The 17,916-nt window shown below is 36.7% G+C and overlaps 1 protein-coding gene across 3 annotated transcripts in view; it reads left to right on the forward strand.

Moving 5' to 3' along the window:
- ARHGAP20 (Rho GTPase activating protein 20) overlaps nt 1–17,916 on the forward strand; it is a 133,879-nt gene that overhangs the window by 19,834 nt on the left and 96,129 nt on the right. The gene's annotated exons all lie outside the window — the stretch shown is intronic.

Genomic DNA, 17,916 nt, shown 5'->3' on the forward strand with positions numbered 1-17,916 from the left:
AAGATGAGTTATTTTAACCACCCACATATCTTGATTATGCACAAACTTTAGCTCATTTTTTATCATAAGGTGATACTTGTGCCTGGGTATGAGGTAAAATTTTACCAATTTTAGGTATGAAGAAAGATAACCAAATTGAGATTATAAAAATGGAATGCTGACTTCCTATATGTGTTATTAAATTAATTAGTGAATTAACCGTTCGAATTTGAAGTAGAAAAACAGGCTAGCTTACTGTGGAAATGACCATTTCACCCATTAAGATTAAATACCATTTCAATAGACATTTTAAGCAAGTCTTTCATAATACGCAGAAATTGAATGAGTATTCAGTCATTAACTTATTTATTAATTTTTAAATGGCATTTTAACCAGGAGCAGTTTTTATGTTCAAAGGAATCCTGTGATTATTTTCCTCTAATCTGTAATCCTTTTATATAAAGTGAAATCTTTATCCCCTTTACTTAAAATGAGAGAATACCTGGTATTTCTATGAATGATGTGCTAATTTAACATAAAACCTGTATGAAGGCATGGCGGGTTTTTTTTCAGTGCCAAAAATAAATTACAGAACCAAATCCCAATCAGTGAAACTTCCAGAGTACTGTGGTCACTCTCTTAGTACTCAGCATGTTCTCAGACTCCGGCAGTTCCCCCACCTGTCCCTAGAAGATACATTAGGCATGGGTTGATCAGGAAATGTAAATTACTTTTAATAGAAGCCTAATCAAAATGTAATTAGGAAGATACTCTTCTTCCAAATAAATAATAATTTTCAGTGCCTATATAAATGACTTCTGGATTATTTGCATTAATTTATCTTTGCCTTAGTGTGGGAAAAAGATAATGGTAATATTTTTACAGTTTGACCTTGATTATCTAGAAAACTCAGGAGTATTTTTGGGAGGAGGCAGAGAGAGGAGGCAGAATTATTAGTACAACTGTATATATGGATATATTATACATATAAAAATAGCTTTATTATCTACTTTTGAAAAACAGTTTTAGGTGTAATTTCTTATTGGAAGCTTCTAGGATAGAGGTGTCTTAGGCTTTTCAATTATAATATATAATATATAGTTTATAATCTGATATAAGTAACTGATATAAATATCAGAGAATCTTCAGCCCAAGATCAGTGGCCTGTAGTGGTCAGTAGTGGCCTACTTAGTCCTAAGCTTGTGAGAATCTGTAATAGTATACATGTAGATACTTAGTTTGTGTTTGGAAGTTTGGAATTTTGTGGAGCATTTGAGTTTATCTCAGCAATTTAGTGGGGAGCATTTGAGTTTATCTCAGCAATTTAGTGGGCAATGGCCAGAGATGGTAGGCATCATGTAATGCACAGGTTATCGTGCAAATCATAGAATTGTGGGGTACCTCTGTGGCTTTGAGGGTCCCATGCATGGCATGTTTGTGAAGGGAGCTGAACAACTTTATACTTATCTCTGCCTATAACTTAACTTTATTTTACATAAAAAGACAAGGTATGCTTTTGTTTTAATAAACACTAAATTTTCCAGAAATGCCACTACCTCACGTATCAAAAGATAATTGTACTTTATAATATTTGGGACCATTTCAAAAAATCATTTGACTTCATTTTCCTGTACTTGTGTGTTATGGTATCTTACCATCTGACTTTTCTTAAATTTAAATATATGAACTGTACATAGTATAAGCATCTGAGCACTTCATTGTCTTTTAGTACAGTCCTGCAAGAGCATGTACCTATTGAAATACATAATTTATTATTAATTACTATTATTCTATTTTCCTTTTGTATTACTGTTAGGGCATTACATTGATACTTTTGAAATTCTGTTAAATATCTGCGAATTTCATTTCATGATAGAAAAGGAGGAATGGAAATGAATACATACACATAGATGTTGGTATCACATTAGGAAACTGGGTCTAATAAGGTTGAGAAGGAAGAGGCAGATGAAATACCGGGTCATATACACTGACAACACTTAAAACCCACCTTACTGGAATTGTTGTGAGTTAGAGAACCAGTGCGCTAATACACAGCCATGTCCTTCCCCATTCTGGCCTTCCCATCACCTCTGCAATAATTAGGGCTTACTTTAGAGTCAGTTCCCCAAAATTCTGCCTCAGAAATAATGGAATATGGTGGACTTGTATAAAGATAACCACAGGAAAAAAGCTATTTAAGTTGAAGTTGTATATGTTTTAGTCTTCAATTTATTTCTTATGAGCCTCTCCAGGTCAATAAAGTGAGTGAATAGCGCAGGGGAATAGGGTCTTCATCTGTTGTACGGAAATAGTGCTTTTACTCTGTGCAACATTGGGCAGTCAGTGTGTACAAAAAGAAAGCTGTTGGGTATTGAATGTGTACAGGTTTTTGTAGGTAATATAATCTCTGGATTGGAAGGAACTATAAAGGTCTTCTAGTTTGGTGGTTTCCAAAACTTTCTAGTTAGTGTTCTACAGTGGGATCCAGACAGCTGCAAAATTGTCACAAACTCCTCATGGTTGTTTCCAATATACCCTTGGTGGAGAACCACTATGGCAAGCTACAAAAGAATCCCTTTTTTAAAGATTTTATTTATCAGAGAGAGAGGGGGGGAGAGAGCGAGCACAGGCAGACAGAATGGCAGGCAGAGGCAGAGGGAGAAGCAGGCTCCCTGCCGAGCAAAGAGCCCGATGTGGGACTCGATCCCAGGACGCTGGGATCATGACCTGAGCCGAAGGCAGTTGCTTAACCAACTGAGCCACGCAGGCGTCCCAAAAGAATCCCTTTTTTAAAAGAGTGGTTTTAGGGAAAGCTGGGTGGCTTGGTCAGTTAAGTGTCTGACTCTTGATTTCAACTCAGGGTTGTGAGATCCAGCCCCATGTTGGGCTCCATGCTCTGCACCGAGTCTGCGTGAGATCCTGTCTCTTCTTCTGCACCTCCCCACCCCTGTACATATGTGCTTACTCTCTCTCTTTCTTTCAAATAAATAAATTAAATAATCTTTAAAAAAAATTTTGCTTACTATCAGTTGCACCCAGGAAACATGAAAACCTTTTACTAAAGGCCAAGCTGATAGCATACTTGCTTCAATTAGAACTTTATACAATAAGATCTAGTACCTAAAAAGAATAAAGAATCTTTATTATTTCTTTACATGTAATATCATGGGAACTAAACTGTAAAAGAAATAGAGTACTGTAGCACTTCATATTTCTTGAATTAAATACACAGTCACCCTTACTGAATTTTGGCATTGTGACAGAATTTTACTGTTTCTACTGTGGTTTCCCAGTAATGTGTTGCTTAGTAATTAATGACAGTAAAAGTTTTGTCCAAAGTTTAGCAAACATCTGCAGGGGATTTATAAGAATCATTTCATTTAATAGCTGTTGCACCTCAATTTTTATTGAATTTAATGAATAAGAATTGTATTTATTTATTTATTTATTATTTATTTATTTTAATAAGATAGTATCTTTATTTATTTTTGTATTTAAAATTTTTTTGGCTTTATTTTATTTTTTCAGTGTTCCAATATTCATTGTTCATGCATCATACCTAGTGCTCTGTGCAATATGTGCCCTCCTTAATACCCACCACCAGCTAGTTTTAAAAGAGAGGGAACACTTAGGTTAATTGGCGAGTTAACTATGTTGAAGTTTTGTTTCCTGTGTTCTTGGATCAGCCTTTATAGTACATAAGAAGGGGTGGTTTATAGATCTTTAGCTTTTCTTTTTTGTATGTGGATATCATTCAGATCAGCTAGAGGAGATTTCTCTAAGTAATTATGTTAGTAAGTGTCATAGTGGTTCTCCCACGTGGCTGCATTCAGCTGTTTTTACTCTCAACTTAGCAGCATTCAGTTCTGTATTTGAGAACAGCCTCACCTCATGTAGCGTCCTCATGGGGACATTCTGGGCACCTAATTAGAGGACTTAAGTTTCCTTAAATGTAAACTGAGACTGTATAGAACTTACTTTCTCATGAAACCCTTCTACCTCTAGTTCTATGGCTGTATAATAAAGATTTGTGAAATTCAGTCAGAAGACTTCCTTATGCGTACTCTGAATTCTAGTCATTCTTACTACTTGCAGTGCCCTTGGCATATTGTGCTCTCACATTGGCTCAGGTGTCACTTCCTTCAGGCATGCCTCTAACCCATTAGAGATAACATTCACACTTCTGGAGCTTTTCATCCTAAGCATTCCTGCCCCTGCTTTGGCATCACCATCTATGTCATGCTCCCTTGAAAGTCACTGACATTTAAAATGGGACATTCTGCCCTTTCTGTCCCATGCAGGGACATACCTGCCATTTTGTACATAACTTGTGTTCAATTATTATTTGTTGGCTGAATTGGTGAGTGAGTAGTGACTCCATTTCCAAACCAGAACAGAACTTAGTAAGTTTGCACAGTTTAGTAGTTTCTTAAATTTCTGCCTTTCCTGCCCTCCCGTAGGTAGTCAACACATGAGAGACTTTCCTTGTTCGTCAGTATTATTCGTGAAATTCTAGCTAGGAAGAAAGGCAGATTGTTTTTGACAAAGTGACTCTGAGTTATTGTTAGGAAGTTTTCTCATGCAGCAAAATACCCCACAAACTCATGTATCTGATCTAGAAGTACCACATTTATTGGCATTCTCATGGTATTTCTTCATTGTTTACTCAGGGAGAGTTCAAGTCATACAGATTCAAGTCACACAGAGTTTCAAGTCATACAGAGTTTCCCTCCAGAAGTTCGCTTGTTTTGATAGGTACCACCCTGTAGAAGTTACGCAAAAATGTACCCACTTTTGTTTTTAGTTACAATCTGTTAACACTTTTCAGTTGATATTCACCTATTTCCATCCCCACATCCGAATTAATTTACTGTGTATGTGCTGTTTGCAAGACTTCGTGTTAGGGACTTTACATAGGTTCCCTTTTCAATCTCTGCTCCCTGCTGCTGAGAGGACAGGCAGGGCAGCACTGTGATGCCATAGGAAGGGCTGGGGCTTTAGCTGCATTCCCATGCCAGCTGTCCATCCTGACTTTCGGTGTGACCTTGGAAAAATCACTTATTCTCTGAGTGTCAGTGTTTTCCTCTGTAAAGTATAAATCTAATGCTTTCATCACAAAATATGAAGTGTGAAAATTCTTAGAAAATTGACTTGATTATTATTAGTTGCCCCTTTCCTTCCCTTAGATGTATTTCATTTTCAAGCTTTAAACCTCCTGACTCATCCAGCAAAGTCAAATTTGTTAGTGAAAAATCCCACTTCATCATTATAGCATTGTATAACCAGAAGTAACTCATTGAGCCTGGATCCTTATGTGGTGGAAATTGAGTCAAACATTTGCCCTAGGTCAACAGTTGATTATAGACTTAAGAGACGGGATTGGAAGTGGCAGGTCTCTGGTTTTGATGGTATTTTCTTTGCATCAGTCAAACAAAGGGCTATGATATAGCGTCTAAGAGCATGGATTCTTGAGCCAGATTGCCAGGTGTGACTCCTGATACTGGTCCTTACTAGCTTTATGATGTTGGGTAAGTTTTTAAACCAGGGATAATAACCTATCTTATAAGATTGTAAAGAAGACTAAATGGGTCTTACATATGTAAATTCCTTAATGTAATCACCAGCCTGTAATCAGTGCTGTATGTCTGAAGGTCATTGTTAGTAGTAGTAGTAGTAGTACTAGCAGTAGCAGTAGTAACAACAGAAGTAGAAGTATACAGAATGCTCATAGAAAAACTCCCTGAGCACCACAGCAGATTAGAAATAAAAAGGGGGAAAAGATGCAGTCTAGAAGCTAACTGGTCTCTAATACTAAATTCATTTTACAAGACAATTATATTTCTGGATCTGGTCTGATGCAGGATTAACTCAGAACATTTGGTATTTATTCTTGGTAGACCCTGACAACTCTTGAGGTCTCCCTAAGCAGAAGTTCAAAGTATGCCTAGAATGATTCTGGGAAATAAGGTCCTAAGACAAGGAGAATTGACATGGTTTGCTTGGCCCCTCCAGATGAAGGGTCTTGAGGAGAGCCATATGTGCCGAACTATGAATCAAGATGAGACATATACAGAACTGGCCAGTCTGGGATAGGGATGCTAGGATGAGCGAGCCACATCAGAAGGTGCTGGAGAACTAGGACAGCAGCTGTTTGTTGGCTGGCTTCTGCTTCCTTTTGGTCAGTTCATTCCTGTTGTGCATGACTACACACACATACACACACACACACACACACACACACATGCACATTAACATTACCTTACCTAGGATATCCCCCATTGTGTTCTACAAATTTCTCATTACCCCATTTCCTTTTTTTCTCTGTTATGTTAGCATTATAACTTTAATACTTATCTAAAGTAGATGATAACACATCATCCTTTCATATGCAAGGAGTACATTTGTACTCTGGAGTGGTTTACTAAGGAGTGTGGCCAAGTCTACTTTCATCGCAGAATGAAAAACTACCTCCACTTGTGATTGTTCAGTGTGAACTTTCCAGATATGGTAACTGGAATGAATTGAATGGCCTCATAAAGGCTATTCTCATACTGAAAACCCTAGGATAGTTGTGGTGACAGTTAAATATAATTTACCAGAAAGGTGAGTTACTAGACTTTCTTTTGGAACTCTGTATACCTTCCCTATCTAGATACAGTTTCTTGGTACAAGACTTTGAAATAAGATATTGAATTTTAGAGGAACTTTTTAAAAATCCTTAATACCTTTTCAAAATCACAAATAAACTACATAGACACATTATCTTAGAAGAAAACCTGTGCCGGATACTCATCATTGTGCTGCCTTGCACTCTGTGCCAGCTGGCTCTGCAGGAGGCCTCTTCTTAGAGTTTGGGACATGCATCCATTGGTTTTCATTGAAAGACACATAGATAATTCAAGGTGTGTGATCAGAAGAACTCCAAGTAGGATTTAGATACTTGAAGATTGCCAGCGGCCTGCAGGATCCCTCTTTCCTTGTGAGGAACATTTTCCAAAGTTGTAAGATTTGGTTGTAAAGGAAAGAGACAGCTATTGCTTTATAAAGTGGCAAAGTTGGCAAATTTTTACCAAAATGGAACTCATTGCTTTATTAAAAGAAAAAGACTTTCCAGACCCACAGATCACCTTATTCTTTTCAAACTACTTTTCATCTTCTTTCAAAAATAACCAAATACATCTGTTCCTGGTGTGTTGTGCTGTTTTTCTATGGCATGATGCTGGGAGGGCATCATCAAAAGATTATATTAAGTGTCTCCAAATTCTAGTGCAATTTGAGAGTCAAATTAATTTATTTTTGCCCTTGCAGAACAGTGCATCCATTTAATTTCTTCTTCCTAACTATAGCTTAATTTGCTCACTGCAGTTATGATTTAATTTTATCTTTCATATGGGCACCAGGAAAGCACTGACTGCCTCATTAGTGATATTTACTCCCCATTCACACCCCTCTCATGGGGCTGGCGACTGTCCTGAGACATTCTTACTCTACTGGACTATGTCTTCCCTTCCCCTGTGCAGTTTGAAAGCTAGGATTCCTCAGAGGAGCTTTAAAGTTCCATTACTGACTTTCCTTCAGAACCCTGAAAAAAGGACTTGGAGGGAGGTGGAAGAATAATTGTCACTACTATCAAGAAGCTTCATAGAATGGTGGTTAAGAAAGTGTGGACCTTGCAGCCATCCTACCTGGGTAGAACCTGGCCCTGCTTCTTACCAAGAGAAAGAACTTTGGACAAGTTCCTTAACCTCTTAAGGCCTCGCTTTCCTCATCTATAAAACGAGGATGACCTCATAGGGGATTCAGAGAGTTGATACTATAATGTATCTGGCACACTGTAAGTATTATGTAAGTTTTCTTTATTAAATAAAACTGTTGAAAATACATAAATCCTTGCTCCACCCTGTCACATGGTGTATAATTTCTTAGTGTTCCATGTTTAGGACTTGTTTTCTCAACTTGTCTATCTGCTTTGTGAGTGAAGGGACCACGTCTTCGTTCTTCACATCTGGGTATGGAAGAGAGACTCTGTAATATTCGCTGAGCTGAATGAGTAAGTCCTTCCTCTTCCAGCTAAGTAGGACAGCTCTCAGTTGAAATGGAAAGAAGAGTAAGAGTCCACTACTGCCTGAGAAAGTAACACAGCCAGCATCAGAAAACCACAGAAAGAAGTATCACTTCTGGAGTGACTGGCTGTTTAATAGATGCGATGTAATGCTTGCATCTGTGCTATGAGTCACTGCCATTAGTTCTCTGATGTGTAGCTCCTGGTGTATTGAGAAGACACAGAGAATGGGGTCTTATTCCTCCTCAATCACTGCATGACCTCGGTAGAGTCACTTAACCTTTCTGCAACAAGGACTGTTTGCTCATCTGTCAGTGGTAGGAAGGAGGGGAGAGTGAGGTTGACTAAATCATTTATGTACTTCTTCCACCAGCCCTCAACTTCACAGTTTTGTTTCTTTATACTAATTGTAGCTTCATCACATAGAGAACAGAAAATGGTATGACTGTTCCTTGCAAACTTTTTTATCACAACTCTTGCATCCCCAGGAGTATGTCTGTGGTGCTGCTAAGAACTATGTATCCTCGCTGTCCTCCTTCATTTCAAAGGTCAAGCATTCACTTGTGTGGGATTTTGGTCTGTTTATTGTTATAATGTCATTTTGGTAGCTGGCCTCCATAATGACCGCAGGGATTCCCACCTCCTGGTGTTCACACTCTTGTCTAGTCCCCTCCCACTCTGATCAGAAGTGATCTGTATAACAAGCACAATATTGCAAAAATGATGGTGTATCACTTTTAAGATTAAGGCCAAGCTTCTGTCTTGTTATCATACTCTCTCTGTCTCTCTGATCTCTTGTTCGGTGGGAAACCATGTTCTGAACAGTCCTATGGAGAGGCCGATAGGGGAGGAACTGAAGCCTCCAGCTACAGCTGTATGAGTGAGCTTGGAATCAGATTTTCCAGCCCCAGTCAAGTTTTCAGAGATCACAGCCCCAACCGGACTCAGCCTCAGAAGCAATCTCAGCCAGACCCAGGCAGCTAAGCCACTCCCTGGTTCCTGACCAGTAGAGAATGAGTGAGGTGATAAATGCTTGTTTTAAGCTGCTATGTTTGGGGTAGTTTGTAAGGCATCAATAGATAACGAGTAGTCATCTTCACTTTATTAAACTAGCTTTCTAGAATGTTTCTCCCATGTACCTTTTATGTATTCTTATAGGTAGAGGTGGAAAGATGAAAATACATACAGTTGCCATTTATAAATGAAAATGGTCACTTTCCAGATCATGTAATTTGTTGGAAAGGGGGCCAGATGACATTCTTTCTTTCTTTAAACAGCTTTATTGAGATACAGTTTATATCATACAATTCATCCATTTAAAGTATACAGTTCGGGGCCCCTGGGTGGCCCAGTGGCTTAAGCCTCTGCCTTCGGCTCAGGTCATGGTCTCAGGGTCCTGGGATTGAGCCCCTCACCAGGCTCTCTGCTCAGCGGGGATCCTGCTTCCTTCTCCCTCTCTCTGCCTGCCTCTCTGTCTGCTTGTGATCTCTCTCTCTATCAAATAAATAAAATCTTTAAAAAATTATTTAAAGTATACAATCCGGTTCTTTTTAATATAGTCACAGAATTGTGCAAGTATTACCACAGTCGTCTTCTTTTAAGATTTTATTTAATTTATAACATAAAATATATATTATAAATATAAAATATTTTATATAATTAATTTTACTTATTTGTTTATTTATTTAAGATTTTATTTATTTATTAGAGAGCATGGGTACAAGTGATAGGAGGAGCAGAGGGAGAGGGAGAGAGGGTCTGAAGCAGACTTCCTGCTGACAGGGAGCCTAACATGACACAGGGCTCCACCCCGGGACTGCAAGATCATGACCTGAGCCAAAACCAAGAGTCGGACATTTAACTAACTGAAGCCATGGAGGCACCCCCATTGCCATAGACTTAGAGTGTTCTCATCCCTCCTAGAAGAAACGCCATAGCCATTAGCTGTCCTTCCTCTTTATCTCCCATGTCCCTTCTTCCCTGTCTACAGTTCTGAGCAGCCACTCATCTCTTTTCATTTCCTATAGCTTTGCCTCTTCTAGACATTTCATTATAAATGCAGTCATGCTCTGTGTGGTCTTTTTTGGCTGGCTTCTTCCAGTTAGCGTTCTTCCGTGTTGTACCTTATACTCATACTTCATTACTTTCAGTTGTGAAATACAATGTCATTAGGTGGTAAGTACACCACATTTTGTTTATTTGCTGATCAGTTCATGGATGTTTGGATAATTTCCACTTTTTAGCTATTACAAATAATGCTGCTGTGAAAATTCACATACAGGTTTTGTGTGAACATGTGTTTCATTGCTCTTGGAGATATACCTAGGGTGGAATTGTTGGGTCGTGTGATAATTCTATGTTTAGCTCTTTAAGAAGCTGCCAAACTGTTTTCCAGCACAGCTGCACCATCGTACACTCCCGCCAGCAACATGTAAGGGCTCTGCTTTTTCCACGCCCTTAACAACCCTCGTTATTTTTTGGCTTTTTGACTATAGCTGCCTCAGCCAGCATGAAGAGGCGCCTCTTCTGCTTCTCATTTCGTTATGCCATTGATCATCTTTTCATGTGTTTACCTGCCAGTTGTATCTTTTAGGGGAAAGGTTCTATTTAAAACTTAGAGCATTTTTAATTGGGTTATTTGTCTTTTTATTAATGAGTTGAAAGAGTTGTTTATGTGTGGCCAAACAGTATTCTTAACATTATGTGCGTATATACACAAGGCAAAGCACAGGATTGTGGCACTAATTTGAGGCTTGTGAGGTCCCCAAACCACTTGAGCTTCAAACATCTGGATAATTGAAGACCAACCAAGCTTCAGTTGTCCACTTCATTTTGCATTTATGTATCTTTGATTTTGGTTGCTTTTTTTTCTCCTTCATTGAAACTAACCCTTCTGTTTTGGGGGAAAAAATAATTTCTATAAGCATGGTCCTTTAGCAGATTTCTGTGATACATACTCTATAAATTAAGATATTTAATAATCTTAAACTTTTTGATAACCATGGCTTTCTGGAGTATCTATTTTCTTGTTTGTTCTTTAAATACATAGTTGTTAGAGAGTTAAATATGTGCATTTTTCTCACAAAAAATACATGGGCAAAATGAAATTTTAGTCGTATTCATGGGTATCTTTCTTGATACCTTTTTCTGTCACTTGGCTTCAAAGTTTATGTACATAATTTTATGATCAAATCACCATCATGTATGATGCTGTGCACGGTAGGAATATTCTTTACTGTATTTATAGATCATGTATGTACATATATTAAAAATAAATAAAATTCGATGGATTTACTTAAACTTATAACATGAAGAATGGAGTTAAAGAATAAATATGCTAAGCTTTTGGAAGTTGTAACAGTATATATTTTTATTTCTGACATTTCAGCTTTTTCCTACAAAAATGTTGTCATTTATTTATTCAAAGACTGCCCACCATGAGGGAGACACTCTTACTAGATAAAGAGTTTTTCTATACTAGCCTTCAGGGAGCTCACAAACAAGTAGTTAAGGAAAAAAATGTCAGAAGTAAATTACTTTAATAGACTACAAGTGCTATAATGGAGGTAGAAATAAAACAACAAAGCGAATGCCTTAGGCCTTGAGGGAGAGTGTCGTAGAGGTGATACTGTCGATGCTGGGGTTTGATGGATTAGTAGGAGTTTCTTAGCAGAGGGAACAGGTGACACAGTGCACTATTCTAATGTTCAAAGTTCAAAGGAAGGAGTGACAGGTGATGAGGATAGCAAAACAAAGACCAGACTGAAAATCGCCTTCGTCAGCCTCAGGACTTTGGATTTCTGGATAGTAGAGCTATAATCTAAGAAAATCAGAGTTAATGATGTGATGTAATTTTTGTTTTTGAAAGACAGCTCTATCAAAGAATTGACTGGAAGAGAGATAGTCAAGGCAGGTAGGCTATTTAGGAGACAGTTGAAAAAAATTCAGGCACATGTTAATGAAGAGCTTGCATGGTGAAGGGGAAAAATTTAGAGGGAGAATTAGATGTGGATATAAGACAGAAGAAATTAAGAATGAAGTTTCTAGCTTTTGAAGACTGGATAAATGTGGTGACATTAACAGATTGGCCCATTGAGCAAATTTTCAACATGGAGAATTTTAATGGTATAGGACAAAGTGTTAGTATTAGCCATACTAATAAAATACTAATAAAAGCTACAATTTAGAAACAAGATGGGATCGGGAGGGAGACAAACCATAAGAGACTCTGAATCTCACAAAACATACTGAGGGTTTCCAGGGTGGGAGGTGGAGAGGGTGGTTGAGTTATGGACATTGGGGAGGGTATGTGCTATGGTGAGTGCTGTGAAGTGTGTAAGCCTGATGATTCACAGACCTGTACCCCTGGGGCAAATAATACATTGTATGTTAATAAAAATAATTAATTTTAAAAGCTACAATTTAAATTGAATGCTTACCATTTACCAGGTTCCTAGTTAAGTATTTTGTGTGTGTGTGTGTGTGTGTGTGTGTGTGTGTGTATACACATACATACATATATACACATCTTAATTTTATTTTCTTTTTTCACGTTCCAAGATTCATTGTTTATGTGGAGCACCACACCCAGTGCTCCATGCAATAATGTCCTCCTTAGTACCCACCACCAGGCTCACCCAACACTCTACCCCCCTCCCACCCAAAACCCTCAGTTAATTCTCTGTGATGTTAAATTTTTGACCTTACCCAACATACTATACACTACCTCAGTAAAATCATTTCAGTTTTGAGAATTTCATATCTCATAAGATAAAGACCATTTCTAGAAGCTAGGTTTATGAAACTTCAGTGTACTCTTATAATCTCTTTGTGGCCATTAGAGTATCTCTGATGTAGTTGTACATGACAGACAAGAGATCATCACTTCAAATGAAAATGATAGAATGGCTCTGAAATGTTTCTGCTACTTTTATCTCCAGCTCAAGCTAAAAATTCCTATAAATTACATTGTTTAATGTAATTATTTACTTAACTCTGGGTATTTTCTAGTATAAAGCAGGGATGTTGAAATGTTGTATATTGCATTTCATAGTACTTGGGTATATTTTCACTTTTTACTATTTTTAATGTTAACATCTAAGTTTCTAGCCTATGTCAGAGAATATGATTGCATGGTATATGATTTCTAACTTTTCTTTATGACTTGTTGCAAAATCAGATATTTGGAAGTATGACATGTATGTTGAAAAGGATGTTACCAGTTATGTGAGTCATCAGTCCTTCCTAATATTTTGTCCTCTTCTTCTGTCACTCACTAAGAGAGCCAGTGTAGTGTTTTCCACTTCAGTTGTGGACATGTCAGTTTCTTCTTGTTATTCTATTAGTTTGAAACCTATATTGTGAGGTCCATAAAACTCAGAATAGTTCTGCCTTTTATCAAAAGGCATCTTTCCTTTGTCCAATTTGTTTTGTTTTGTTTTCGTCTCTGTCTCTTTTGCCTCAGCAGAATGTGTCTGAGATTCTTCCCTGTTCAATACATCAGAAGTTTGCTCCTTTTTATTTCTAAGCAGTATTCCATTTGTGGATATACCACAGTGAGCTTCTTCATTCACCTGTCAATAGACATTTGAGTTGTCAGCACTTTGGGGCTGTTATGAAGGAAACCGCTGTGAATGTTTGCATGCAAGTCTTTTGTTTTCACTCTGTGGGTAAATGCTACAGAGTTAAATTACTGGGTCATATATAAGTGTTTCTGTGTGTGTGTCACACACAGAATACTGTCAGACAGTATTCTAAGGTGTTTGTACTATTTTACATACCCACCAACAATGCAAGAGATCTTCAGTTGTTCCACATCCTGGCCAAAACTTAGTAAATAAATGACAATTTTAAAATGCTTAGCATTCTACTGGGTATATAGTGGTATCTCAGTGTAGTTTTAATTGGCATTTTCCTGAAGACTAAGATATTGGGCATCATCTCATGTAACTATTGCCCATATTCCTTTGTGAAGTGAACTTTTGTGTGTTTCTTTAATTTGTAAACCTAGGGAATTATAAGAGTTCTTTATATATTCCGGATATATAGGTCCTTTGTCAGATGTATATAGTGAAAATATTTCCTCTAAATCCGTCTTGTCTTTTCATTTTCTTTAATACTCCTTTTTGAGGAGCAAAAATTTTTAATTATGATGAAGTCTAATTCAACAAGTTTTTTATAGCTTATATGTCTGTGTCTTCTCTAAGGAATATTTGAATATTTGAAAGTCTCAAAGATAGTATCCTGTTTTCTTCTATGCTAGGCCTATCATAAAGGTGATTTAATTTTTGCATACTATATAAAGTAAAGGTAGAGGTTATTGTTTTTCCTTGCAGATATCCAGTTGCTGCAATACCAATGACTGTAAAGAGTTTCTTTTGCCAATTGGGAAAATAGGACCTGTTTTCCTTCTGGAAGCTTTGTCAAAAACCCGCTCACCATATTTGTATAGGTCTACTTCTGAACTCCATTCTTTTCAATCACTCTGTCTATTCTTGCTAATATCATATCTTCCTTACTGAACTTTCTAATAAGATTTCCATGGTTTTTGTTGATATTGTAACTTTTTATCACGTGATTCATTTGATCATTGCTAATATATAGAAATATAGTTGAGTCTTTGTTTATTGACCTTTAATTTTTGATCTTACTAAATTCACTTATTGTTAGGTTTTTAAAAAAAATAACTCTATTAGCTTTAATGTAGATTTCTCAGAATATTCTATGTACAAATTCATTTCCTTTATGAGTAAAGACAGTTTTACTTCTTCCATTCTGAAATGTTCAATTTTTCTTTTCTTACTTCAATATACTAGCTAGAACTCTAGTATATTGTTTAATAGAAGTGGTGTGAACAGACTTAACATTTTTTGTTCCTCAGTTTAGGCAGGAAAATAGTCTTTCACCACAACATATTAGCTGGCTATAGAGTCTTTTTGTAGATGTCCATTATTAAATTGAGGAATTATCTTTTTAGTTTTTTAATGTTTTTTCAAGTATGGGTGTTGAATTTTGTCAAATACTTCTCTTGCAACTTTGAAATGATTGTATATTGCTGTTGCTTTCTTATTTTTAGTCTTAATATAGTGAATTACAGTGATTTCTTTTTAAATAAACTTATTTTAAAATACATTCAGGTTTGGGGCGCCTGGGTGGCTCAGTGGGTTAAAGCCTCTGCTTCGGCACCGGTCATGATCTCACGGTCCTGGGATCAAGCCCAACATCGGGCTCTCTGCTCATCAGGGAGCCTACTTCCCTTCCTGTCTCTCTGCCTACCTGTGATCTGTCTGTCAAATAAATAAATAAAAATAAAAATAAATGTTAAAAAATAGATTCAGATTTACAGGAAAGTTGCAAGATGTTTACAGAGTTTCTGAGTGCCATCAACCAGTGTACCTTTTTAACATCTTGAAATACCATAATACATTTGTTACCACTAATGAACCAGCATTAATACATTGTTATTGACTGAAGGCTGTACTTACCAGATTTTTACCTAATGTCCTTTTTCTCATCCCAAATACAATATTAGATTTAGTCATTATATCTTCCTTAAGCTCCTCTAGACTAAGACAGCTCTTCATATTTTTTATGACCTTGACAATTTTGAGGCATTTAGTAGAATGTCTTTCATTTTGGGTTTGTCTGATGTTTTCTTACAGTTAGAACAGGGTTATGTATAGGTTTATAAAGTATTTTTCAGTCCATGTATATTAGGGATAGGGCTGCAGTTTTCCTGTACTGTCTTTATCTGGTCTTGGCACCAGGATAATGGTTGACTCATAAAATGAGCTGGGCAGTGTTCCCTCCTCTTTCCAGAAGGATATATAAGGGAATGCCAGTATTTCCTCCTAAAATGCTTAGCTGAATTCACTAGTAAAGTTATTAAGGGTTTGAGGAGTTTCTTTTCTGAAAAGGTTTTAAATTATGATTCTAATTCTTTAACAGAAATAAAATGTTCCTTCTTGAATTAGTGTTGGTAATTTTTTTATTTCAGAGAATGTGTGCACTTCATCGCAGTTGTCAACTTAACACAGTTATTCATTATATTTTTTATGTTTTTAATATCTGTGGGAACTGTCATTATAGTGATTTCTTTTATTCTTGATAGTAGAAATTTCTGGATTTTTTTTCCCAGATCAGTTTATTTATCTCTTCAAAGAACTAGCTTTTGGTTTTGTCAATTTCATTGATCTTTTTTTGTTTTTTTAAGGATTTATTATAGTATAATTATGGACAGTATTCATATTTAAAGTATGCAGTTTGATTAATTTTTATGCATTATGTCCATGAAACCACCACTACAATCAAAATAATGAACATTTTCATAACCTCTATAAGTTTCCTCGTGTGCTTTTGTGATTTTCTTTCCTGCTACCCTACCAGCCTGTTCTCAGGTGATCAGTGATCTGTTTGATGTCACTGTAGATTAGTTTGCATTTCTGAGAATTTCATATAAATATGCCATGTTACTTTTTATTGCTGAGCAGTATTATACTGTGTGGGTATACCACAATTTGTTTATCCCTTTTACCTACTGGTAGGGTTTTTGACAATTTCAAGATTAAAAATAAAGCTGCTTTGTACATTCATGTACAGCATTTGTGTGTACTTTTACTTCATATGTTTTTATTTTTTGGTAAGTGCCAAGAATTAGAATGTCTGGGCTGTATGGTAGATATATTAAGAAACTGCCCAAGTGTTTTCACCATTTCATATTCCTAGTAGCAATATATGAAAGTCACAGTTCCACATCTTCACCAACACAGAGTATGGTCATCTTTTAAAAATTTTAGTCATTCTTGTACCTGTGTTATACCTCTTTGTGGTTTTAATTTGTATTTTCCTGATTACTAATGAAGTTGAGCATCTTTTCTTGGGTTTATTTGGCATCCATATGTCATCTTTGGTAAAGTGTCAGTCCACATCACTTGTTCATTTTGAGGGTTTTTTTTTTTTTCTTACTGTTGAATTTTAAGTATTCTTTATAAATTCTGGATCGAAGCTGCCCATCATGGTAGCCAGGAACCACTGGAAATTTAAATTTCAGTTAATTAATTTTATTATGTTCAATTAGCCAACATTTGATACCTCATTAGTTTTTGATATAGTGCTCAACAATTCATTAGTTGTGTATAACACCCGGTGCTCATCACCACATATGTGCTCCTTAATACCCATCACCCATTCCCCTCCCTCAGCCCCCTCCCTTCTGTAACCCTTGGTTTGTTTCCCAGAGTTCAGAGTCTTTCATGGTTTGTCTCCCTCTCTGATTTCTTCCCCCTTCAGTTTTTCCTACCTTCCCTATTGTCCTCTGCCCTATTCCTTATGTTCCACATATGAGTGAAAACATATGATAAATGTCTTTCTGACTGACTTATTTCACTTAGCATAATCCCCTCCAGTTCCATCCACATCAGTGCAAATGGTAGGTATTCATCCTTTCTTATGACTAAGTAATATTTCATTGTATATATGAACCACATCTGTATCCATTCATCTGTTGAAAGACAACTCGATTCCTTCCACAGTTTGGCTATCAAGGACATTGCTACTATGAACACTGAGGTGCATGTGCCCCTTCTTTTCACCACATCTGTATCTTTAGAGTCAATACCTAGTAGTGCAATTGCTAGGTCATAGGGTAGCTCTTTTTTAACATCTTAAGGAACTTCCATACTGTTTTCCAGAGTGGCTGTACTAGCTTACATTCGTACCAACAGTGTAAGAGGGTTCTCCTTTCTCCGCATCCTCACCTACACTTGTTGTTTACGGTCTTACTAATTTTAGTCATTCTAACTGGTGTAATGTGGTATTTCAATTTGCTTTTGATTTTCATTTCCCTAGTGATGTTGGAACATTTTTTCATGTGTCTT

The sequence above is a fragment of the Mustela nigripes genome, chromosome 1 (assembly GCF_022355385.1).
Source record: "Mustela nigripes isolate SB6536 chromosome 1, MUSNIG.SB6536, whole genome shotgun sequence".
NCBI lineage: Eukaryota > Metazoa > Chordata > Mammalia > Carnivora > Mustelidae > Mustela > Mustela nigripes.